This window comes from Panulirus ornatus, chromosome 4 (assembly GCF_036320965.1).
Source record: "Panulirus ornatus isolate Po-2019 chromosome 4, ASM3632096v1, whole genome shotgun sequence".
NCBI classification, from domain to species: Eukaryota; Metazoa; Arthropoda; class Malacostraca; order Decapoda; family Palinuridae; genus Panulirus; species Panulirus ornatus.
This window is the reverse complement of record NC_092227.1, coordinates 54,931,980-54,950,617: the sequence shown is the minus strand read 5'-3', so window position 1 is coordinate 54,950,617 and position 18,638 is coordinate 54,931,980. Positions and strand designations below refer to the sequence as shown.

The 18,638-nt window shown below is 41.9% G+C and overlaps 2 long non-coding RNA genes across 2 annotated transcripts in view; one reads left to right on the top strand and one right to left on the bottom strand.

Moving 5' to 3' along the window:
* Window positions 1-18,638, top strand: part of LOC139766317 (uncharacterized) — a 157,249-nt gene that overhangs the window by 91,285 nt on the left and 47,326 nt on the right. The gene's annotated exons all lie outside the window — the stretch shown is intronic.
* LOC139766327 (uncharacterized) overlaps window positions 2,827-18,638 on the bottom strand; it is a 133,897-nt gene continuing 118,085 nt past the window's right edge. The window contains exon 3 of the long non-coding RNA XR_011716846.1: window positions 2,827-3,543. This is a non-coding gene — a long non-coding RNA (uncharacterized lncRNA). The remainder of the gene's footprint in view (window positions 3,544-18,638) is intronic.

The following is an 18,638-nucleotide window of genomic DNA, read 5'->3' as shown; positions in this document are numbered from 1 at the left end:
TTTAGAGGCACATTCTTTCAGTACGCAGGGATAGATGCCATCAGGTCCATAAGCCTTGCTTGCGTCCAAAAAGCGGAGCGCATTTCGGACATTTCGAAAATAGAACATAGAAAGTGGCATAGGATTAGTAAGAGAAGCCTCAGGGGGTGAGGGAATGTTAGACATTCAAGGTAGAATTAGAGGAGAAGCGAGATCCAAAGAGAGTTGCTTCGTCTACGGGAGAGAGAACCACATAGCCCTCGGAACGCAAAAGTGAAGGAAACGTAGAGCGACTGTTGATGTTCGCGACGACTTTAGCTAAAAACTACAGAGAGACTTATCATTGGATGACGAGGAGAGGTTATCGCACTTCCTCTGAATAAAGGAGAGCTTTGTCTCACGGATAACGTAGTTGCAACGATTACGGGCTAATGATAGATGCTGAATGAGAGTCGCAGGAAGGAGAGGTTTTCCCAAGCCCGATTTGCCTGATCCCTTGCTTGAATGGTCTCAGAACTGGAACGGTCGAACCACGTACTGGAAAAAGTGATTGTCTTGGAGAGAGAGAGCGGATAAATGCTTCCATTTCCGCAACAATACCTTCTGCTTTGCGCTTGGCGAAGACAGAAGCATCGCCATCAATGCACTTTGAATCAATTCACGGGAAGGACACTGTGCTGTTTGATTTCCTTATTATCATTATTGAAGGCACCGAATCTGACGTATAATGTGTTGAGTTTATCGTTTATGATAGTTCCAAACTCTCAACAGGCAGCTGTCACAAGTGACTTATTTGAGGACACGTACTCAATTATTGTGTCGGTATGGTAAAGGGTCATCGAACTGTCAAGCATGCAAAAATTAAGGCATTGTGATAAACATGAAGAAGACAGCTTAGTGTTTAACCCTTAAACTCTGGCTACAGGAAACCATGGCTACCACTGGATGCTCAAAAAACGAGAGAGAGAAGAAAAAAAGGTCTCATAATTACCTTTTTTTTAAGAATAGAGATATATATAATGGAGAATGAAAAACAGACATGATTTCCATTTGTTTTTCTGTCGAGCAGTGATGAAGAGAGCATTTAGGGTCCGCCCGGCCGGCGCCTCAGTTTGTAGTAAGGGAAGGGGACGAAGCAGGGGAAGAGAGAGTTGAGCTCTTCATGGCGTGAGAGGAGGGAGGGGGAGAAGCGTAAGTAGTGAGAGGAGCACTGAACTTGGTGCCCAGTCTTCAGAGCGGTGGAGGAAAGTATTCTGCTTGGTGATGTACGTTACAATGTGTTGTGTTGTGAAATCGTATGATCTATGTCGCAGTTCGGTTATCCAAAAATATGGCAGGTGATATTCTAAAATAAAGAGATTAAACCAGTTTAAGAATCATTACAAAGTTTCCGCTTCACTGACATTCTTCTATGCACTACATTTCCCTAGCAAACCACTTTTACCGAATGTGTATTGTACCAGGGGATGGTGACAGTCGGGACGACTCTACCATCAAAGATACCTACTTTCGCATTCCTGGATTGTGTTTTCTCTTTCCATACATTCCTCAGTCTTCTCAGAATCTTTGCCCACTCACCCCCCAGGTAGGCAAAAGCTTTCGCTGCCTCCAGGTTCTCTTCATTCAAACTCACGTCCCAACTAATCTGTTTCTTTGTACTGTTAAGCCTAATATCCTTACTTTTACTAACACTTCCTCTCAATTTTCTCCCTCTAAACTCAGACACCAACTTCTGCAGTTTTTTCACCAGCGCCCTGTCATCAGAAACAGAATAACCTACCAATTCTCCCACACCAACTAACAACTTGACCCTCTCTCCAGGACTCTCGCATTTACCTCTCTCACCACCATATCCATTAACAAATCAAACAGCCATGGTAACGCCACCCCTGCTGCAGACCAGCCTTCTCATAGAACCACTCACCTCTACTTACACGCACACAAGCCTTACTTTCTTGATGATAACTCCTCACTTCATTTAGTAGCTTTCCTCTCAAACCATTTCCAATGACATTACTGAATACGCCATGCGACCCAGTAATATTCTCACCAACCACATTACTCATTACCGTGTTCAAGTCATCCTACACTGATATCTGATAGCTAGCTACAATACTGTTGAAACGCTCAGCTGCTCGCCGCTCTTTGTCAGTCCTCTTGCTACCAGATTTATAAGCAGTAATGATAATCATCCACCTCTCGTAATCCACTTCAATTTTTAGCCAAGTCAGTCTCGGGTTCGCTTCCTTACGCTTTAACTCATTCCCAGAACTCTTCAGCAGAAACAGCTGGTCAGTCGCCAGGTTATGCCGTCAACAATATATGTATTGTAGTCCCTAGTTTCAAGACGGCAACCCTGACAGTCTTATGTTGGGTATGTACCGAGCTTGATACCAGCCTAATATCTAAACTTTTCATGAGAAGTCTACGTCAGGTAAGCGACCTAGATCAACTTAGATTAAGTATAGTTTGATGGTTTTCCAAATATTCCGCTAACTCCAGGTTGACAACACAATAACTAGTTCGTCATGGTTAAATGAATCAAATCTAACCTAAAGCGATTTTTTTCAGTTATTTTTACTAGATTTAGAAAAAAAGTGTTAGTGAATGCACAGTCTAGGTCTATGCACGACACCTCATCTCCCTTTAAGCTGGAGTTCAGTCCAGATGATGTGTGTGGAGCGGTCCGGCCATGTGTTCCGTTGGACAGTTGATTACAGTTTGGGTGTAACTTGTTGCATCCTTTATGGTGATAGAAATATCAGAACAATTGATAGTGATGTAACAAATAAATGGGTATAGTTTTAACTGCATCCAGAATATATACATTGTTAAATTTAGTGAGGACCAAACTGGAATATTTTGACTATAAGAAAAATCAACGACCCAAAACTTTCAACTTTCTTCCACACAACAATGTTCGTTTTTATATCTCTGGTCCACTCCAGACAACATTCTCTTCTCGTTCTCCTAAAATTACACGCGTTTGTGTTATCATTAATGCATTAACCTTTAGACTGATCTGGGCCCAGATAGCCGTAGGGACTAAGTCATACTCCACCACCACCAGCCAACCCACGCCACACTGTTCTCAACTTGATAAGCGACAAAGTGTTTTATGTTATTTTCAGAGGCAGACATTCACGTATGTTCCCTCGAAGTATTCTCCCTGGGGGCAACTTCTCTAGATAAGCTAAATGGTACGCGCCCGAGTTGGGGAAAAGATACAGCGTGCAATTAATTCTACGATTAATTCTGCATCAGTTTGTGTTCAATGGCTAACTTTCATCTTTTGATTTACGCTAAGGCTGTCTGTTAGCCTCCCCACTTACTGTAGCTACAGGGTTTATTGCTGCGTGTATTTTATGCGTGTGACTACAGTCAATTCACCACACTAGTCCCGGCGAGGGCTGACCTGGCCCACAGTTCACACAGCTGTTCATCCGTCCTGTAGTAGGTAGACAGTGGGTACCTATTTCATTTTAAATACCACAGTTGTGACGGGACTGGCCAACCGACGTGAGTCTACTCAATGGTGTCCATGTCCGGGAGTTATGGATGCCACTGAAAAGAAATGATTCATTATCAGCATCATCATGATCATTATTATCATTACTATTGGTTTTATTACCTTTATATTATTTCTATAAAAAATATCATCATTATCATTACTATATTTATCATTACTATTATTATCACTATTATCATTATCATAATCATTATCATTGTTATCATTATTATCATTATCCCTATCATTATTATTATGATTATTACTATTATTATCATTAATATTATACTGGAAATTTATTTGAATTTCTCAAGAAAGGGAATGACAGTGAAGGTCACAATTTCGTTACGATTTTATGTGTATGTGTGGCTAAGGGTGAGATTCCTGGAGAGTGGAGAAATGCTTGTACATTGCCACTGTAGAAAAATGAAAGAGGATCAAGCGAGCGAACGATGGAGGGATACGTCTCTTGAGTGTACACAGTAAGTCGTTTAGGAGAGTGATGAAGGAGAGGACGGTGATATATTCAGAGCATTAGACTTGGGAGGAGCAATGTGGCTTCAGGAGTGATAGAGGATTTATGGATTACGTGCTTGCTTAGAAGGAGGTGTGTGAGAAATACCTAGAGAAGGATTTGTGTGTGGCATATATGGATCTGGAGGAAACATGATAGGAATAGAGATGCTTTGTGGGAGGTGTGACGAATGTATGGTGTGGAAGGAGAGCTACAAGAAGCAGTGAGGAGAATTTATCATGAGAGTAGGGCGGGTGTGCGAGCTGGGCAGGTGTCCATGATGTTACTATGGCTGTTAGATTATGTCTGTGAATGAGGAGTTGAGGGAGCTATATGCATGGGTTTTGGAGAGAGGGGCAGCAGACCTGCTGTTTGTTGGGTGTGAATGGGAATGGGCTGGGTCATGGGTCAGTTTCTGTTTGATGCTGCCAAGGCCATGTCCCTAAAATCAAATAAGAAACAGCATAGTTTGGTGTCTATGTTCTGGGGTACGCGTGTGTGAAAAAGGAGAAAGTTGAGAGTTAATGCAAATGAAATTAAGGTCATGAGGTATAAGAGGGAAGAGAGCCAGTTTGGTTGGAGTGTGTACATGATTAGAGAGAATATGTAGGATGCGAGTGATTTAGATACCTGGGACTGGACACAGCAGTAGATGAAACCATGGGCACTGAAGTAAGCCATAGGGTGGGTATACGGAGGAGAATGTGGAATGGGCATGAGGTGAGTACGGTTGATAGAGCTTAAGAGGTTGTACCGATATGGTTTTGACTTATGGAGAGGATTAATGAGGAGAGGCTAACTAAAAGGGTAAGATGTCTTTAGTATGGACAACACAAAGGTAAGAGTTTGTGAAGTGTTCCTGGTAAGTTGTAATTGGTAATTGGAAGCGTGGTGTTGTGTACAGAGTTCTAGACTAGGGAGGAACAATGTGGTTTCAGAAGTGCTAAAGAACGCCTGGATCAGGCGTTTGCTTTTAAGAGCTTGTGCAAGAAACAGTAAGAAGCAGGGAAGCAGAAGGATTTGTATGTGGGATTTATGGATTAGGAGAGAGCATATGATGGGGTTGATAGAGATGCCTTGTGGAAGGTCTTACGACTATACAGTGTGGGAGGAAAGCTACTAGAAATAGAGAAGCAGGGGTCTATGATGTCACCACGATTGCTTAATTTGCTTATGGACTGGGTGATGAAGAAGGTAAACGCATATGCCTTGGAGAGAGGGGCGAGTATGCAGTTTGCAGGGGGTGAAGGGGCCTGGAAAATGAGTGAGTTGTTTGTTGATGACTCAGCACTGGTGGCATATTAGAGTGAGAAACTGCAGGAGTTATTGTCTGAGTTTGGGAGATTGGGTGAAAGGAGGAAGCTGAAGAAAAGCAATGTTATTAGGTTCAGCAGGGGAAAGACAAGTTAGTTTGGTGGTGTGAGTTTGAATGGAGAAAAGCTGGGGGATGTAGAATGTTTTAGGCACCTGGGAGTTGATAATGGCAGTGAATGGTACTGTAAAAGCGGAAGTGAGTCATAGGGTAGGTGAGGGGGGCGAAGGTTCTGGGAGCATTGAAGAATATGTGCAAAGAACAGTCGTTATCTCGGAGGGCGAGAGTGGGTACTTTAAAGGTGAATCCATACAACATCATTGTATGGATGCGGAGCATGGGCTGTAGATGAAAAATGTATGGAGAAGGGTGGGTGTGCTGGAAATGAAATGTGTTTGAAGACCGTATGTGGTATTGGATGTGGTAATAAGAAGAGCGTGGCTGTGATAGCTGAAGAGTGTGTGCTGAAATGGTTTAGACATACGGGGACAATGAGTGAGGAGAGATTGACAAAGAGGATATATTTATCGGAAGTGGAGCGGAAAAGGAGAAAAGGAAACCCAAGTTAAGGATGGAAGAATGAAGTGAAAATTGTTTTGAGTAAAGGGAGCCAGAACATGCAGGAAGGCCAAAGGTGTGCACGGGATAAAATGAATTGGAGATTGTTATAACAAGGGTCAACGTGCTATCGATAGCCTGAACCAAGGTTAGTGAAGCAGCGACAGGAAACTAAGGAAAGGTATGTGGCGCCTTGTTATAGATAGAGGGTTGTAGTTTCGGTCCATTACACATGACATCCACATGCTGGATATTAGCGAATAAGGCCCTGTCTTGCTAACGTTGGAATCGGCAAATAATCACGAAAGAAAACAAAGAATAATTATCATTATTATTATCATTATCATTATTATTATACTATCATTATTATTATTATTATTATTATTATTATCATCATCATAATTACCATCATTATTATTATTATTATTATCATTATTATCATTATTGCTGTTTTTCTTGATATCATTGTCAACATGAAAACATCACACCGTTTGCCTGTAAAGACACGAGAAAAAGAAAAAAGAAAAACATAAACTGTCATTTATTATATACTGAACTAAATTTAGGCTTTCCGACGCATACGACCCAACTTCACTGTGTTTAGGTTCTTCATGCACGACAATACGACCCCACAGCACGATAGCACGGTTTTTGAGCACATCTTTACGAGTCTTGAACACGACAGTACGATGCTTCGGTATGATGGCCTGGTCTTTGATCTGATCCTTTAAGGACATTTGTCAAGGGTTGTGCTGGTCCAATCAAGTGGTTAATCATCGTGTTACACCCCCTGTGCTGCAGAAAACCAAATCGTCCTTGTGTATCTGACAGACAGTGCATCACGTCGTTAGCATGAAGGGAAGCAGCACTGTGCAGGGACATATATATATATGTGGCCGCACTGAGTCACATGCAGATGTATAAGAACCCTCGCCAGCATACGGTATACAAGTGTTACCCTGAGGATAACGTGACGTAACGCAATGTAATCCATTTTGATCAAACTTAATACGTGGCTGCAGCAGTTAGTGTGTACAGGGTGCCTCCCGAGACCTGGACTCAACCATTCTGTGAAGCCCCCCCGCCGACTTTCTCCAACAACTCCCACGTTCCGTGACTTCATTCATAATAGACGCGCATGCCGCCGCAGTTTGCTGGCAACACTAGCCCTCCCACCTCATAAATAATGCTGCACTCGGCTCTTAATTCCAAGCAGGTCCCATGACTGCCCGGGGAAACTTTCCATCTCATATTTCGGGCCCTGTTTGAACTCGTCGATGATAAGCCAATGCGGCGTAATTAGGGCAATGGAGAACCTGTTGGCCCCACCTGAGGTGAAGTGGAAGGTGATCTGGTACAGTGGGCGTGAAGTAAATGAAGGAAAAAGAATGAAAGTTGTGAAGTATAAAGAGTTGGATATTCTGTTAAATCCCTTTCCGCTGGAAGATTATCTCGATGACGCTCTCGCGGCGGTTAATGCAGTATTCCACTGGTTAATGCATGACCAGCCGGGCCAGCTGTTTTTACCCGATGGCCGGAGGAGGAAAAAATGAAATGAGCGTTTGTAACGAGGCAAAATAGTGGCGGGAAAACAGATGGATGGAGGTATTTTTTGTCTTTTCACCTGGAAACCCTCAACCTGACGTGGAAACCCTCCATCTGAACTGGAAACTCTCTATCTGACCTGGAAACCCTCCGTCTGAACTGGAAACTCTCTACCTGATCTGGAAACCCACCATCTGACCTGGAAATCCTCTATATGACCTGGAAACCCTCTACCTGACCTGGAAACCGTCTATCTGACCTGGAAACCCTCCATCTGACCTGGAAATCCTCTAGCTGACTTGGAAACCCTATACATGACCTGAAACCGTCTATCTGACCTAGAAACCCTCCATCCGAACTGGAAACTCTTCACCTGACCTAGAAACCCTCTATCTGACCTGGATACCCTTCACTTAACCTGGAAACGCTCCACCTGACCTGAAAACGCTCCACCTTACCTGGAAACACTCCACCTAACCTGAAAACGCTCCACCTTACCTACTAACCTTCCACCTCATCTGGAAACCCTCCACCTGATCTGAAAACCCTCCACCTGACCTGGAAACCCTCCACCTGATCTGGAAACGCTCCACCTCACTAACTAACCTTCCACCTCATCTGGAGACCCTCCACCTGACTGGAAACTATCCATTTGACCTGGAAACCCTCCTAACCAGGAAACGCTCCACCTGACCTGGAAACCCTCCATCTCACCTACTTACCTTTTACCTGACCTGGAAACCCTCCATCTGACTTGCAAAACCTCCACCTGACCTGCTGACCCTCCACCTAACCTACATACTTTCTACCTGACCTGGAAACTCTCCACTTCATTATCTTTAATCGTCAAATTTTTTGACGTTTTAAGTTACATGTTTGATATGCCTTTTTTGGAGCCTCGGACAAAGACATTAAGTCCTTCAGTTTTCTCTTTGCTTTGAAAAATATAAAGACATTTGTTATTAGATAGAAAACCGATAGATCTGGGGAAATGAGTGAGATAATTACAAAATGGAAAGCGTCCAATTGCTTTTTCGAAAATCATAATTAGCGTATAAAAGATTGTCGCCCCCCTCCCCCCCCCAAACACACACTCCCCTTATCATATTAATTCTCACAGAATTTTTTTTTCCCAGTTCTCATTGTCGACATGTGTATATGGAAAACTACACACAACGCGTTGGGAAGTTTTATCGTAAGAAGAAGAAAAGAATCCGATACAAGAATATTGTTGACCGTACGATGTGTTTTACGGTGTTCTCTTTGATATACTGATAAAAGTATTTTTGGACTCCCACGTATTTATGAACACTTTAAGAAATGAACTAACAAGAACTTGAGTCGGTGCAGCAAAACTAAAAATATGGTCTATGGTGATGACAGGATAAAAGAGAGAGGTGACCCATTTTCGTTTTTGTTCTCAATATATTGCGTTCCATCATTCTTTTATCAGTTCGTATGAAGATGGGCGGGGTTTGTGCCTTATATTTCAAGAATAAAGTGAAAATGAATATAGGGCATTTAATTCACGTTCTATCTGATGAAACACAAAGCGAGAAATATTTAAAAACAACATAAAGCAAGTTAATGTTAAATATGCACTGGTCTTCAACGAACAATGTATTTATATTTTTGTTACGAAAATCTTTAAATTCTACAAAAAACGAAGTTGATATTACTGTACCAACGGCTATAATATTCTTCACCTTAGGACTGAGATGAGATTTAACAGATCAAAACACCACCACCTACCCTGGTGACTTTCATCACAAGATGTAACCTGGAATTGCGTATTCGGCGTGAAAATCCGTGTTTTTGATTCAGAAATTCCACCCATAACTTTCATCCAACACAGTTGTCTTTAATTCTAAAATTTTGTAATATTTACTCCATGCATTAATAGGAAATATTTCGGGAAGTGACAGAGACTTGTTGCGTAGAGCACTTACGAAGGGGGTTGGGTCTGCTCCAAGTAGACTGTGTATTTTGACCCAAGTGAACGTGTAGGCTCACTTGAGAAGCCTCCCCAAACGCGCAGATCCCTGTTCATTCAGGCGTGATGATGATGGAAATGAAATGCATGAGGAAAATGTGTGGCCGAGGGATAGTTGATTAAGATATGATAGGTTAAGAGAGAGGTATAACGGTTAGAAGAGCATACTAAAGCGTATACTGATTACAGTTGATTAAGATATGATAGGTTAAGAGAGAGGTATAACGGTTAGAAGAGCATACTAAAGCGTATACTGATTACAGTTGATTAAGATATGATAGGTTAAGAGAGAGGTATAACGGTTAGAAGAGCATACTAAAGCGTATACTGATTACAGTTGATTAAGATATGATAGGTTAAGAGAGAGGTATAACGGTTAGAAGAGCATACTAAAGCGTATACTGATTACAGTTGATTAAGATATGATAGGTTAAGAGAGAGGTATAACGGTTAGAAGAGCATACTAAAGCGTATACTGATTACAGTTGATTAAGATATGATAGGTTAAGAGAGAGGTATAACGGTTAGAAGAGCATACTAAAGCGTATACTGATTACAGTTGATTAAGATATGATAGGTTAAGAGAGAGGTATAACGGTTAGAAGAGCATACTAAAGCGTATACTGATTACAGTTGATTACGATATGATAGGTTAAGAGAGAGGTATAACGGTTAGAAGAGCATACTAAAGCGTATACTGATTACAATTATATAAAAGGGTAAAGAGAAAGGGGATACCAAAATGGAAATGGAAGAATGGAGCCGTCAGAAGAAACCAGGTAAAAAAAGTCGGTAGAGCTTGGCTTTAGACACGGGGGCTCTACTATCAGCGAAGTAGACCTGGCTGCTAGAGTGTGAATGAGAACAAATTAAGCCATTCTTCTTCTGTTCCCGGCGTTACAAGCCAGGTACCCACTTAATCGACTAGACCCCCATGTAAAGATGAACACCAGCGTGGACTCATGGGCCGCCTGCAACGACCAGAATCCGTGTCCATGCAGGGTCGACCCCATGCAGCCCGTGCATGCGTCATAGTCAGTAACGCTAAGTCTTACAACGCGGATATCCATATGCGTGTGTGCGCGCGCGTGGGTATATGTGTATATGTGTGTGTGTGTGTGTGTGTGTGTGTGTGTGTGTGTGTGTGCGTGTGTGTGCGTGTGTGTGTGTGTGTGTGCGTGTGTGTGCGTGTGTGTGTGTGTGTGTGCATGGGGACATTAACTTTTTTCAACTTCGGGAGAGAAAACAGAAATTAGAAACTAAGACATTTCTTGATGGTTGAAGCTTTGTTACCAAGAGGACCTTTTAACTAAGTGGAGAAGTTCCTGCTGCTCTTTGTCAACGCCACTTTCTGATGGTAGGATATATGTCTTCCCCCTCCTCTCTCTCTCTCTCTCTCTCTCTCTCTCTCTCCTTCAGGATCTGATCTTGGCAATAATTTCCGTTCTCATTTCCTATCAAAAATTCCCTCTCAATCATCTATCTAGAAGTAAAAAAAGAAGAAAAAAAAGGAATAAGACCATCGGACGTTAATTTCATGATACATATATATATATATATATATATATATATATATATATATATATATATATATATATATATATATCTTTCTTTTCTTTTCTTTCAAACTATTTGCCATTTCCCGCGTCAGCGAGGTAGCGTTAAGAACAGAGGACTGGGCCTTTTTTGGAATATCCTCACCTGGCCCCCTCTGTTCCTTCTTTTGGAAAATTAAAAAAAAAAAAAAAAAAAAAAAACGAGAGGGGAGGATTTCCAGCCCCCCGCTCCCTCCCCTTTTAGTCGCCTCCTACGACACGCAGGGAATACGTGGGAAGTATTCTTAATCCCCTATCCCCAGGGATAATATATATATATATATATATATATATATATATATATATATATATATATATATATTCACCATTCACCGCGAGGTAGCGTTAAGAGCAGAGGTTTGAACATAAGAGCAAAAAATCCTCACTTGGCCCACTTCTCTGTTCTTTCTTTTTCGTACAGTTTGTTAACAGAACAAGAGAGAGAAATATCACATGTTGTTTGTTGAAACTATACAAGAAATTTCAGAAATAGCAAAGGGCTTTTTTTTTAATCTTTTTTTTTTATCGTGTCATCCAAAAGGAAGTTTGTGAAATGACTTCACACATCAGAGACGTTATCATTGACAAAAGGCTTCATGTAATATACTTTAAGGAACGGCTCACTGTATGTAATACCTTTATAAATGTCAACCAAGATACGTACTATATGATGGGTTAGCATGGTTAACTGCTGGAGAGCAGCACCTCATGCTTAACTTGAGTTCGTGAAGATCTCTGTAAATCATAGCTTTCTCGTTTATGGTTTCCTTGAAAACGTTTCTGCGCCTCACATAATACCAAACAGAAATACTCGTAATCCTGAAGTCAAACGTTTATGAATGATATATTCTATTTGCTCTCTAGTGACAGGTGCTTGATTTAATTTACTGTCTTTACGAACTTCAATCTTTATTCACTTATCAGAGCCCCACCGCAGAGCGAGAGCACGGTAGGTGATCATCTGCGTCGTTGTCAGACATGCTATTTTCCGCACCATCGCTCGTGAACCGAAGAGGATGTCGGCAGGAGATCTTCCAAAGACATATCTCACAACTGCATGGTGTGTCATGAGACAAAGCCTGGGTCACACTTAGGGTCATAGTGTACCGCGTTTGAGCTCCACACTGGGGTGAAAAGTCAGGCAAATATCACCACCAGCGTGTGATGTATCATATTTCATTCCCAAAGGTCGTACTTTTAAGGTCAAAGTGACGGCTGGGGGTCGTAACTTCAAAGATTTGTTCATGGTGTATCTACTTTCCACTCCATAACTTAGTAACCGTGGGAGTGACTGTGATGCTACTTACCGTAAAGTATGACCGACTTTCGCAGGATACAACTAAATACGAACGAGTTCCGCCAGCATCAGACCATTGTGTCCTAACGAGGCTGTATGTGGCAGTGGAAGAGAACAGAAAATTATGGATAACTGTGATAGGTGTTGGAAGACATTTAGACTTTTAAAAGAGACAGACCTGTACGTAAAGTTATCGTGAAGTTAATAAGTGGGTGCTGATAATGTCGGTCGTGGATTTGAGGCGAAATGATTATCAAGTCTTTCCTTAAATTACCCTCATTGGAATATCGTTCCATATGTTAACAATCCTGTTGAAGAGAAAGTGCTTCGCCTCACTCGAGGTGAAGCGTTTTCCCACGACTTTACATCCACCACTACGAGCGAAATCAGACGAATTTATCCTTACGTAGCTCGTTAAATCGTTTAATTATTTTGAATACCTGTATCAGACCACCTCTCAACCTTCTCTTTTCCAAGCTAAATGGGGACGCACAAGTGAGCTGTAAAGCGTGCAGACAATATCCCGAGACTTAAATTCGAAAGTCCTTCCAATAAATTCAAGAATTTTGCTCGCGATTTCTACTGCTTCTCTCCATTGCTTTCTTGGCTTTACGTCACCAGAGATTATTACAATCAATTCCTATTCTTCAATGACCTTTTGTATATCAGAAGAATTCATAGTGTAGTTTGCCTTTTCATTTTTATTCATGTGTAAGACTTTGCACCTACCAATATCAACATTCATTTGCCACCTGTTAGCCCAATTTGAAGCTGAAGACGTTCAGTTTATGTTGCAGATATGTTGCAGATATGTTCAGTTTATGTTGCAGTGCACTTTCGTGTAATAGTCACATCGTCAGGGGAGACACAAGAGAGAAATATAACAGCCAGTTGATATACAATGAAGAGACGTAGCTAGGACGCCATTTGGTAAACATGTGATTGTCCAAGACCAAATATATATATATATATATATATATATATATATATATATATATATATATATATATATATATATATATATATATATATATATATATACAGAATGGAAAAGGGTGAGAACAATGGAAGTAAGGGGAGTGGGGGAGGAATGGGATGTATTTAGGGAATCAGTGATGGATTGCGCAAAAGATGCTTGTGGCATGAGAAGAGTGGGAGGTGGGTTGATAAGAAAGGGTAGTGAGTGGTGGGATGAAGAAGTAAGAGTATTAGTGAAAGAGAAGAGAGAGGCATTTGGACGATTTTTGCAGGGAAAAAATACAATTGAGTGGGAGATGTATAAAAGAAAGAGACAGGAGGTCAAGAGAAAGGTGCAAGAGGTGAAAAAAAGGGCAAATGAGAGTTGGGGTGAGAGAGTATCATTAAATTTTAGGGAGAATAAAAAGATGTTCTGGAAGGAGGTAAATAAAGTGCGTAAGACAAGGGAGCAAATGGGAACTTCAGTGAAGGGCGCAAATGGGGAGGTGATAACAAGTAGTGGTGATGTGAGAAGGAGATGGAGTAAGTATTTTGAAGGTTTGTTGAATGTGTTTGATGATAGAGTGGCAGATATAGGGTGTTTTGGTCGAGGTGGTGTGCAAAGTGAGAGGGTTAGGGAAAATGATTTGGTAAACAGAGAAGAGGTAGTGAAAGCTTTGCGGAAGATGAAAGCCGGCAAGGCAGCAGGTTTGGATGGTATTGCAGTGGAATTTATTAAAAAAGGGGGTGACTGTATTGTTGACTGGTTGGTAAGGTTATTTAATGTATGTATGACTCATGGTGAGGTGCCTGAGGATTGGCGGAATGCGTGCATAGTGCCATTGTACAAAGGCAAAGGGGATAAGAGTGAGTGCTCAAATTACAGAGGTATAAGTTTGTTGAGTATTCCTGGTAAATTATATGGGAGGGTATTGATTGAGAGGGTGAAGGCATGTACAGAGCATCAGATTGGGGAAGAGCAGTGTGGTTTCAGAAGTGGTAGAGGATGTGTGGATCAGGTGTTTGCTTTGAAGAATGTATGTGAGAAATACTTAGAAAAGCAAATGGATTTGTATGTAGCATTTATGGATCTGGAGAAGGCATATGATAGAGTTGATAGAGATGCTCTGTGGAAGGTATTAAGAATATATGGTGTGGGAGGAAAGTTGTTAGAAGCAGTGAAAAGTTTTTATCGAGGATGTAAGGCATGTGTACGTGTAGGAAGAGAGGAAAGTGATTGGTTCTCAGTGAATGTAGGTTTGCGGCAGGGGTGTGTGATGTCTCCATAGTTGTTTAATTTGTTTATGGATGGGGTTGTTAGGGAGGTAAATGCAAGAGTTTTGGAAAGAGGGGCAAGTATGAAGTCTGTTGGGGATGAGAGAGCTTGGGAAGTGAGTCGGTTGTTGTTCGCTGATGATACAGCGCTGGTGGCTGATTCATGTGAGAAACTGCAGAAGCTGGTGACTGAGTTTGGTAAAGTGTGTGGAAGAAGAAAGTTAAGAGTAAATGTGAATAAGAGCAAGGTTATTAGGTACAGTAGGGTTGAGGGTCAAGTCAATTGGGAGGTGAGTTTGAATGGAGAAAAACTGGAGGAAGTGAAGTGTTTTAGATATCTGGGAGTGGATCTGGCAGCGGATGGAACCATGGAAGCGGAAGTGGATCATAGGGTGGGGGAGGGGGCGAAAATTCTGGGGGCCTTGAAGAATGTGTGGAAGTCGAGAACATTATCTCGGAAAGCAAAAATGGGTATGTTTGAAGGAATAGTGGTTCCAACAATGTTGCATGGTTGCGAGGCGTGGGCTATGGATAGAGTTGTGCGCAGGAGGATGGATGTGCTGGAAATGAGATGTTTGAGGACAATGTGTGGTGTGAGGTGGTTTGATCGAGTGAGTAACGTAAGGGTAAGAGAGATGTGTGGAAATAAAAAGAGCGTGGTTGAGAGAGCAGAAGAGGGTGTTTTGAAGTGGTTTGGGCACATGGAGAGGATGAGTGAGGAAGATTGACCAAGAGGATATATGTGTCGGAGGTGGAGGGAGCAAGGAGAAGAGGGAGACCAAATTGGAGGTGGAAAGATGGAGTGAAAAAGATTTTGTGTGATCGGGGCCTGAACATGCAGGAGGGTGAAAGGAGGGCAAGGAATAGAGTGAATTGGAGCGATGTGGTATACCGGGGTTGACGTGCTGTCAGTGGATTGAATCAAGGCATGTGAAGCGTCTGGGGTAAGCTATGGAAAGCTGTGTAGGTATGTATATTTGCGTGTGTGGACGTATGTATATACATGTGTATGGGGGGGTTGGGCCATTTCTTTCGTCTGTTTCCTTGCGCTACCTCGCAAGCGCGGGAGACAGCGACAAAGTATAAAAAAAAAAAATATATATATATATATATATAGCGAATGTAGGTTTGAGGCAGGGGTGTGTGATGTCTCCATGGTTGTTTAATATGTTTATGGATGGGGTTGTTAGGGAGGTGAATGCAAGAGTTTTGGAAAGAGGGGCAAGTATGAAGTCTGTTGGGGATGAGAGAGCTTGGGAAGTGAGTCAGTTGTTGTTCGCTGATGATACAGCGCTGGTGGCTGATTCATGTGAGAAACTGCAGAAGCTGGTGACTGAGTTTGGTAAAGTGTGTGAAAGAAGAAAGTTAAGAGTAAATGTGAATAAGAGCAACTCAGTAGGGTTGAGGGTCAAGTCAATTGGGAGGTAAGTTTGAATGGAGAAAAACTGGAGGAAGTAAAGTGTTTTAGATATCTGGGAGTGGATCTGGCAGCGGATGGAACCATGAAGGCGGAAGTGGATCATAGGGTGGAGGAGGGGGCGAAAATCCTGGGATCCTTGAAGAATGTTTGGAAGTCGAGAACATTATCTCGGAAAGCAAAAATGGGTATGTTTGAAGGAATAGTGGTTCCAACAATGTTGTATGGTTGCGAGGCGTGGGCTATGGATAGAGTTGTGCGCAGGAGGGTGGATGTGCTGGAAATGAGATGTTTGAGGACAATGTGTGGTGTGAGGTGGTTTGATCGAGTAAGTAACGTAAGGGTAAGAGAGATGTGTGGAAATAGAAAGAGCGTGGTTGAGAGAGCAGAAGAGGGTGTTTTGAAATGGTTTGGGCACATGGAGAGAATGAGTGAGGAAAGATTGACCAAGAGGATATATGTGTCGGAGGTGGAGGGAACGAGGAGAAGTGGGAGACCAAATTGGAGGTGGAAAGATGGAGTGAAAAAGATTTTGTGTGATCGGGGCCTGAACATGCAGGAGGGTGAAAGGAGGGCAAGGAATAGAGTGAATTGGATCGATGTGGTATACCGGGGTTGACGTGCTGTCAGTGGATTGAATCAGGGCATGTGAAGCGTGTGGGGTAAACCATGGAAAGCTGTGTAGGTATGTATATTTGCGTGTGTGGACGTATGTATATACTTGTGTATGGGGGTGGGTTGGGCCATTTCTTTCGTCTGTTTCCTTGCGCTACCTCGCAAACGCGGGAGACAGCAAAAAAAAGAAAAAAAAAATATATATATATATATATATATATATATATATATATATATATATATATATATATATATATATATATTTGCATTCATACTTGGTTGCCGTTTCCTGCGTTAGCGATGTGGCGCCAGGAACAGATTAAGAAAGGCCGCATTCTCTCACATCCATTCTCTAGCTGTTATGTGTGATGCACCGAAACCACAGATCACTATCCACATCCAGACCCTACAGACCTTTCCATGGTTTACCCCGGCGTTTCGCATGCCCTAGTTCAGTCCTACTGAGAGCACGTCGACTATGCTGTACCACATCATTCCAGTTCACTTGACCCTGTACGCCTTTCACCCTCCTGCATGTTCAGGCCTCGCTCGCTCGAAATCTTTGTTGAGTGTACTTAAGTTATCTTGGAGAGTGGTGACTGGAGAGTGAAGGCAATGAACATCAGATTAGGGAGGAGCAATATGGTTTCAGAAGTGATAGAGGATGTGTGGACCAGGTGTTTGCACTGAAGAATGTGTGTGAGAAATACTTAATGAAAGAATAGGATTTGTTTGTCGAATTGATAGATCATGAAGAAAGCATATGATAAATTGATAGAGAAGCCTTGTGGAAGGACTTACGAACATATCGTGTGGAAGGAAAGCTTCTGGAAGCAGTGAAAACTTTTTATTACGAATACAAGACACGTCTACGAGTAGACACAGAAGCTAGTGAGCATCTGCAGGTGAAGGTTAGTCTGCGGTAGGCATCCCTCCCACTTCCCCTTTAAGATAACATAAGATGATATATGAAATGTCTACTGTCAAATTGTATACATGATACGAAATGAAATTTCTTATGGCTAGAAGCTCAATTCAAGGTTAATGGGGACAGTATCTGCTCTGACATGGCGGTAAGAGGATGTAATAAGCCTTTGTGCTGGTGTTGGGATTTAAGACTTTATGAATTATTTGCACATGATGAGGCGGATTTCCTCCGCGAAACAAACTATGTAGTGTTGATTCTGAATAACTTATCTGAACTCTCTCTGGCCATCTCTCCTACTTACATACGTATACTTACATATATCCCTCTTTTAAACAAGGTATTCCCAATCACCAGCCCTTTTTCAGCACACAAATCTACAAGCTCTTCACCATATCCATTTATAACACTGAACATCCTATGTACACCAATTATACCCTCAACTGCCACATTACTCACCTTTGCATTCAAGTCACCCATCACTATAACCCGGTCATGTGCATTAAAACTGCTAACACACTCACTCAGCTGCTCCCAAAACATTTGCCTCTCATGATCATTCTTCTCATGACTAGGTGCATAGTCACCAATAATCATCTCTTTCCATCCACTTTCAGTTTTACCCTATCAACCTAGAGTTTACTTTCTTACACTATCACATACTCCCACAACTCCTACTTCAGGAGTAGTGCTACTCCTTCCTATGCTCTTGTCCTCTCACCAACCACTCTTCCCCTTTACCCTTTAGCTTCGTTTCACTCGGAGCCAAAAAATCCAGGTTCCTTTCCTCAAACATACTACCTATCTCTCCTTTTTTCTCATCTTGGTTATATCCACACACGTTTAGACACTCCAATCTGAGCCTTTGAGGAAGATGAGCACTCCCCGCATGACTCCTTCTGTTTCCCCTTTCAGAAAATCAAAATACAGAGAGGGGGAAGATTTCTAGCCCCCCGCTCCCGTCCCCTTTAGTCGCCTTCTACGACATGCGGGGAATGCGTGGGAATCCACTCATATACATATATATAAATAAACGCCTACATTACGCACATATACATATATACATATACATACATATACGCAGACATTATATATATACACATGTACATATTTATACTTGCTTGCCTTCATCCATTCTTATCGCTACC